The sequence below is a fragment of the Trichechus manatus genome, unplaced genomic scaffold (genome assembly GCF_000243295.1).
Source record: "Trichechus manatus latirostris isolate Lorelei unplaced genomic scaffold, TriManLat1.0 scaffold00019, whole genome shotgun sequence".
Classification (NCBI taxonomy): Eukaryota; Metazoa; Chordata; class Mammalia; order Sirenia; family Trichechidae; genus Trichechus; species Trichechus manatus.
The window spans coordinates 6342182-6350007 of record NW_004443955.1 but is presented as its reverse complement, the minus strand read 5'-3'; the positions used below and the strand labels follow the sequence as shown (position 1 = coordinate 6350007).

The window sequence follows — 7826 nt, the reverse complement described above, 5'->3', positions numbered from 1 at the left end:
AAGGTCGGGAGTTGGAACTCACCCAGAGGCCTCTCAGAATACAGGCCTGATGCACTTCTTCTGAAAAGTCACAGCCTTGAAAACCCTGTGGAGCAGTTCTACTCTGCACAGATGAAGTCGCTATGAGGTCACTATGAGTTAGTACCCATTAAATGGCAATTTAAAACAACATAGTTATCTGTAGTTCACCAGATTTCAGATTGCAACAGAAGTGGGCTGTTGCTACTTTGAAAGCTGGAATGCCTCCTCCAAAATGCAACAAGAGGAAAAAGCAGACTTTCAAAATTGAGCATGGAGGAACTCTACACAGTGCAGCCAAAGGAGTTCTGGTGGTTGTAGTTGGAAGGGGAACAAAAATGTTTACCAGTATGCTGTCAGGGATCAAGAGGCACATTGTCACTGGAGAACTGGGAAAAGCTACTGATACACTAGATTCTACAGGGAAAGCAACAGAAGAAAAACCTTATGATACCGTAACACGAGACGACATTGAAGGCATTGTACCGAAATTTACTGGGAATGTAATGCAACTACCCCCTCTCTATTCTGCATTAAAGAAGGATGGACAGAGACTTTCAACTTTGATGAAGAGAGGTGAAGCAGTAGAAACAAAACCTGCTAGGCCGGATACTGTATACAGTATTTCCCTTCAAAAGTTCCAGCCACCATTTTTCACATTAAACGTTGAATGTGGAGAAGGTTTTTATATCATAAGCTTGGTCAGTGACATTGACAAAGAACTCTCTTCTCCCAGAAAAGATGGGACTTAAAAACCCCAAACCTTAGGAGTCAAGAAGAGAAAGAAGAATCTAAAGAACAGGCTTTCAGCTGTGAATATATATCATTAGATGAAGTGAAGGGAGAGGATGATGTAATTCAGACATGTTAAGATTGTCCTGGTTTCCCCACCACCCTCACCCCACATAAAGAAAAATATTCATACTTATAATTTCTACAGGGTCCAGTTCATCTGCTAGACATTGTAAATGGCTTTAAGGGTGTTCAGTTCTTTGCTGTATTATCGAATGTTCTTTTAGGATGTTTCATGTTGTTTCTGAATTTGATCTCTCTTCAAAGTCTTTTCTTGTGAACAGTTGAACAAATTTTCTAATGAAAGAAAAACAGTGTGTGGAGCTACTTGTGACTTCAGTTTCACAAAATTGAATGTAATTTAGTGCTATTTTGACTTGCTGGTGGCTCTATGTTGTATTGAAATTCTTTTGTTAACTATGTTTTAAACAGCTATCATTTAACTCTTTGTGTTTTGGAGAGTTTATTTTTATTAAGAATATTTCTTTGAAAAGACTGCACTCATCTAGTAATAGGTACATTTGTTTAGATCTCGAAAACTAATATTTTTTATAATAAATATTTGTAAGTGAACCAGAGTATTACTGCTACCACTAACAGGATATAAGCAAAAGACTAAACGTTTAAGTTAATTTACCTCTACTGTACCATTGGAGCAGAGGACAGCTTCAATGGCTTGTATTTTGGCAGCTACGAGATCTCTTCCTGGTAATTTCATCAACACAGTTGACCACTTTTTACCAAGTTACTAAATAGCATAATATTTTAAATTTAAACTAAAGAATGAGTCTTCAATTAAAAATATATTTCTCCATCTTTTACTGCTTTCGTTATATCTCTTTATAGGGCATTGATTCCTGTGACATCGTTTTTTTAGTTGTTTGCTCTTTCATGTGATATTTATAGACTTTGAGATAGCTGCCCTGCATTTCCAGTTAATCTCTTCTGCTCTAAATATTTAATAACCGTTATTCTCAAACGTTTTAACTGAGATAGACTATTGAAAGTTCCCTATCCCTCTTTAGAATAATTTTGAAAACAGTTTATGACAACATAGTAAATGTCATGTGTAATTAATGCTTCATATAGGAAAGTAATATGTAGTCAGTCTGTAGAAAAGTTCAAATCCCTCTTCATTTATTCAAATATAGTTTCAAAAGGAAAAAAAATAAAAATTTCATAAGAGTTTTTTTCATTTTTATGGATTGACTTTCTATTAAAGGTGGTTGCCTGCTTGCAGCTTCTAACTCAGAATTTTAAAATATGTAAACTAAAGGAGTTTTGTTTGTGGTTAATCTAATATAAACTCAATATGAAAAGCAGTACGCTTCAGTAGAGCATTTTCAGTATATTAGCAATATTTTACTTGAAAACATTAAAATTAATTCTTAGTATGACACAGAAAATTATAAGTTTTATATTGTGATGCATTAAAAAATCTAAACACACAAAGCTGTAAATTGAAAGTTTACAATTTTACTTACTCATACCTAAGTATCCTGTAGTTTGTGTCAACAAGAGATGGCAGTGGCTGTCTGTTACTAGAACGGCACAGGTGACAATGTGTCTTCATACATTGCCAGTTACGGTCCAAATAGAGGAATATTTAGATTTTAGAAAATACCTGTGGTATTTTTGCTGTATTTCTCAACTTAAAAACTGACGTGTAATTTACTAATGGAAAAGAGTAGAGTTTTTTTGAAAGACAGTAGCTTTTTAAAATGATAACCAATCTTTTTTTTTTAATTTTTTTAATTGAAAACATAGGGAAAAATTTGCTAAAAGAAAAAATTACCCATAATACTCACTGTTCTAATCTAATGACTTCAGAATTTTAATTTTTGTATTATTTTCCCTTTTTTGTTCACATGATTGCAGTATTAAAATACCTGCACTTTTATTTGATTAATTTTTTATTTGATATTATCTCTTTAATTATACTTAGTTTTGATAATTATTTGAATCATATTATATCATACGCATATATTACAACTCAAACTGTCTCCATATTTCTGAATACTTAAGTTGTTTTCAATATTATTAGAATAAATTCCTGAGGATGGGATTATTAAGTGACTAATATGATCAATTTTCAGATTCTTAATATGTTTGCCTTATTGCTTTCTCAAAGAACTGTAGTATTTTAATGTCACCATTCGAGCATATCAGTGTCGCTGAAAATCTGCACCTTTGTGTGGAGGGGGTTAAATACTGTTGTTGCTAGTTTAGTAAGTATAAAGGAAAACTCAAAGTCACTTTAATTTGTTTTTCTTTGATTTCTAGCAAGAATGAACATTTTTCCATATTTTAATTCATAATTTAGTACTTGATTTTGTGTGACTTCTCCGTGTACTTTGTTCATTTATTGTCTTAATGGTTTCTTTATACATTTGAATGAGTTCTTTATGCAGTAAATACTTGATAGAAGTTAAAAAAAAAAAAAAGTATTCCGCCCATAGAATCCTTCAGTATTGCAACTTGAGGCTTGAATTTTTTGTTTCAGTTCTTTCAGCTTTAGAAAGGCTGCATGTGTTCTTCCTTTTTGGTTTCCTAACTCCAGGTCTTTGCACATTTCATTAAAATACTTTCCTTTTCTTCTCAAGCTGCCCTTTGAAATCTTCAGTTAAGCTCTTCATCATTTCTTCCATTCGCTTTAGCAACTCTACATTCAAAAGCAAGTTTCAGCTCTTCTGACATCCATTTTGGTCTTTTCTTTCTTTCCTGTCTTTCAAATGACCTTTTGCTTTCTTCATGTATGATGTCCTTGATGTCATCCCACAATTCATCTGGTCTTTGGTCGTTAGTGTTCAGTGCATCAAATCTATTTTTGAGATAGTCTCTAAATTCAGGTGGAATATACTCAAGGTCACTCTTTGGCTCCCATGGACTTGTTTTAATTTTCTTCAGCTGCAACTTTAACTTGCATAAGAGCAATTCATGGTCTGTTCTGCAATCAACCCCTGGCCATGTTCTCACTGGATATTGAGCTTTTCCATCATCTTTTTCCACAGATGTAGTCGACTTGATTCCTGTGTATTCCATCTGGCAACGTGCATGCGTATAGTTGCTGTTTATGTTGCTGAAAAAGGTATTTGCGATAATGAAGTTGTTGGTCTTGCAAAATTCTACCATGCGATCTCTGGCTTTGTTTTTATCACCAAGGCCATATTTTCTAACTACCGATCCTTCTTTGTTTCCAACTTTCATATTCCAATCACCAGTAATTATCAATGCATCTTGATTGCATGTATGATCAATTTCAGACTGCAGAAGATAGTAAAAATCTTCAATTTTTTCATCTTTGGCATTAGCAGTTGGTGCATAAATTTGAACAATAGTCATATTAACTTGTCTTCCTTGTAGGTATGTGGATATTATCTTATTCCTGATGGTGCTGTACTTCAGGATAGATCTTGAAATGTTCATTTTGACAATGAATGCAATGCCATTCCTCTTCAATTTGTCATTTTTGACATAGTAGACCATGTGATTGTCCAGTTCAAAATGGCCAAAACCAGTCCATTTCAGCTCACTTATGCCTCAGATATCAATCTTTATACGTTCTGTTTCAATTTTGATGACTTCCAGTATTCCTAGTTTCATATTTTGTATATTCCATGTTCCAGTTATTAATGAATATTTGCAGCTGTTTCTTCTCATTTTTAGTCATTCCACATGAGCAAGGTTGACTGTACTTGGAGGAAGCAGCTCTTCACCAGTCGTATTTTAAACGCCTTCCAACCTGAGGGGTTCATCTTCCCACACTATGTCAGACAATGTTCAACTGCTACTCATAAGGTTTTCACTGGACAGTTTTTTTTAGAAGTAGATCGCCAGGTCCTTCGTCCTAGTCTGTCTTAATCTGTAAGGTCCGCTGAAACCTCTTCACCATGGGTGACTCTGCTGGTGTTTGAAATAGAGGTGGCATAGCTTTCAGCATCACACCAACACGCAAGCTACCATAGTACAGGAAACTGACAGATGAGTGGTGGAAGCTATACATATATACATTAAATATATCTATATCCTTGATAAAAGCCTGAATCAAGTATGTATTAAAAACATTTCCTCAGAATCTGTGCTTTTCTCATTTTCTTACAGTGTCTTTCAAATAACAGATTTGTTTTTAATTTGGGTGAATTACAATTTATCAATTTGTTTCTTTAAAGTTTATAACATTTTTATAGTCATTATTTCCTATCCATACAAATCCTATCAATGAAATCTTTATTTAACCAAGATCAGAAGTACTCTCTGTTGTTTTCTTCTAGAAGTTTCATAAGCTAAGGTTTTATATTTATATCTATTATGAATTTTAAGTTATCTTCTGCATATGGTGAGAAATAAAACTGAAGTGTTTTTGTTTTTGGCATATGGGTGCCTAATTGTTCTAATACCATTTGTTTCAAATTCTCTATTGAATTTCTTTGGCACCTTATTTGAAAATCTACTGACCAAATTGTGTAGGACTATTTCTGGATGCTATACTGTACCATTTATCCAAATGTCTATCCTTACACCAATACCATGCTATTTTGATTAATGTTGCTTCACATTAGGCCTTGAAACAATATAGTGTGAGTCTTGTACCATTGTTCCTCTTTTTCAAAATTGGTTTGATTCTTCTAGGTCCTTTAGTTACACACATAATTTTTTTTTAGAATCCACTTGCCAATTTCTACAAAAGTACATAATGAGATTTTGATTGGGGATTGTAGCGAAAGTAAAGATAAATTTGGGAGAACTGACATCTTAATAATATTGAGCCTTCCAGTCCATGAAAATGGTGTATCTCTACATTTATTTTGATCATCTTTAATGTATTTCATTCGTGTTTCACAATTTCCAGAGTACAAACCTTGCACATATATAATTTTTGATACCATTATAACATATTTTAATTTCAATTTCCAATTATTCATTATTAGTATATAGGAAAACAATTGATTTTGACTCATTCATTTTTGCAAGCTGAGGAAACTGAGTGGCAACCATGTGGTATGTACTCTGCTACATTGAGGAACGGACAAATAAACTACAAAGACAATGCTCCTTCTTTAATTGAGCAGAGATTTAAAAAAAACAAATAAGCAATTAAAATTGAGTTACAGATGCTGTGATAAGGGACATGCATTATTCGGTGGAAATTCACAGGCTGTATGAACATGCTGCCTGAATTTAAATGTTCATTGAAGGTTTTCTGGAGGAAGCAATTTATGATTAGGAACATAAGTAGTAAGTAGTGGGACACCGTACAAATTAAACTCAGGGAAAACAAAAGAAGGATTGGTATTACAAGCAGGAACCAGAGCATATATAGAAGAAAAAAGATTTAAGATACCACAAAAAGAGTGACTATTTCAGTACACCTGAAGCAAGCTGAGAATATATGGATGGGATAGATTTTGAAGAAATTTGATTCCATGTCAATTATTTTATATTTCATACAATTTTTTTCCTTTTTTCTTTTCATCAGCTACATATGGGGTCTACTTGCTAGGAACACGGTAGTGTAACTGTAAATTGAGAAATGTGGGGTCTCATAAAGTGTAAGGAAACACACACACACACAAACACACACACACGACATAGGGTCAGTTCCTGTATAGGCAAAGGAAAATCATTGATGGGAAAGATGTGACACAGTCCAGGAAAATGCCAGAGAAAATATAGTATTTTCAGGGAACCACCTTCTTTTAATCTAGTCATACCTCCCCGTGAAAGATGTGTCTCCTAGATGGAGACAGCTTAACGCCAGGCAGGTTGCTTTCATGCTTTAAAAATTGCCGTACTTATATAATACATACTTTTGGGACTCAGGAACCACTGGGCTCACAGCGCCATCCAGCGTCAAGAAAATGGGATGCCAAGGCAAGCTTAACAAAAAGGTGAGAAAGCATGGAGATCGCTGAGCTGTTACGAGAGGGAATTAGTTGTGAAGGAGAAAAAATAAAACAGGAGAAGTTGGGCTCCAGGAACCAGAAATGACTGTGCTCATTTGACTAGGAATCTTATCTTTAAACAATCTTTACTTTAAAACTGAAGCATTAATACATGCTGAGGGAGGAAAAAATGTGCTTCAGAATTATTCACAGTAAAGATACAGGGAAGCCTGGACCAATGCCCACTTTTCATGTCACGTCCTGTTAAAGTTTAATGTGAATCCTTTTAACCCATTGCTTGGAGCTGATTCCAACTTATAGCAACTCCATGTGTGTCAAAGTAGAACAGTACTCCACAGATTTTCCAATGGCTGTAATCTTAAGGAAAGTAGATCACTGTGCCATTGCGCAAGCCGTTTTTGTCACCCAAGGACCTCGTGTATCCTATTGGGCTTATTGATTTCATTTACAAGAATGGCTGTACCGGAGTGTTTCCATGGACACACATACGTGGTCGATGTTCGATTACAAAACTTGTTGAGTTTGTACTGTGCCAAATTCATCCTTGCAGAACTGTGTTTGTGTATGCCTGTACTTATTTCTCTTTGCAGTGGCATGACAGTTCAAAGGATGGATGTAATTATTTAGAATAAAACCTTGACAGGCTGTTATTTTTTAAAACGGTTTTCAATCTGATCGGGATGCCAGGTGCGTTCGTGGAGGTTCCGCAGGGGGGCCTGTAACTCTGGTCACACAGCGCATGTCTTATCCGTGCCGCGCGGACCGCGAGCACTGCGCCCTACCAGACACCATACCTAGAGGGAAATACGCCATTCTTAGGCGCCGCCGGCTGGCGAGCAGTGCGCGGTGGGAGGTCACGTGGATGGCAGTGACGCTCGGGGTCCACAGGAACTGATTAGCAGCGCGCCTGCGCGGCCTAGGCTGCGCGACCCAGGCTGGGGCTTGTGGGGGGAGCCCTTCGGACCTCTGTCTCCGGGGTCTCTGTAGGGTCAGTTGAGGCTTAAGGCTCGCGCTGGGAATTTCGCGTGGGTCGTTTGCATCCTATTCATAAGTTCTTTTTCGTCTTTAAGCTTTGTATCATTGTTTTGATTCTTGTTCTTTTAACTTTTCATT

The 7826-nt window shown here is 35.8% G+C and overlaps 1 pseudogene across 1 annotated transcript; it reads left to right on the top strand.

Moving 5' to 3' along the window:
• The first annotated feature begins 236 nt into the window (after positions 1–236).
• On the top strand, positions 237–889 carry LOC101360830 (probable tRNA pseudouridine synthase 1 pseudogene; annotated as a pseudogene). The gene has a single exon (XR_001121463.2). The product of XR_001121463.2 is annotated as a probable tRNA pseudouridine synthase 1 pseudogene (transcript).
• The last annotated feature ends 6937 nt before the right edge of the window (positions 890–7826 follow it).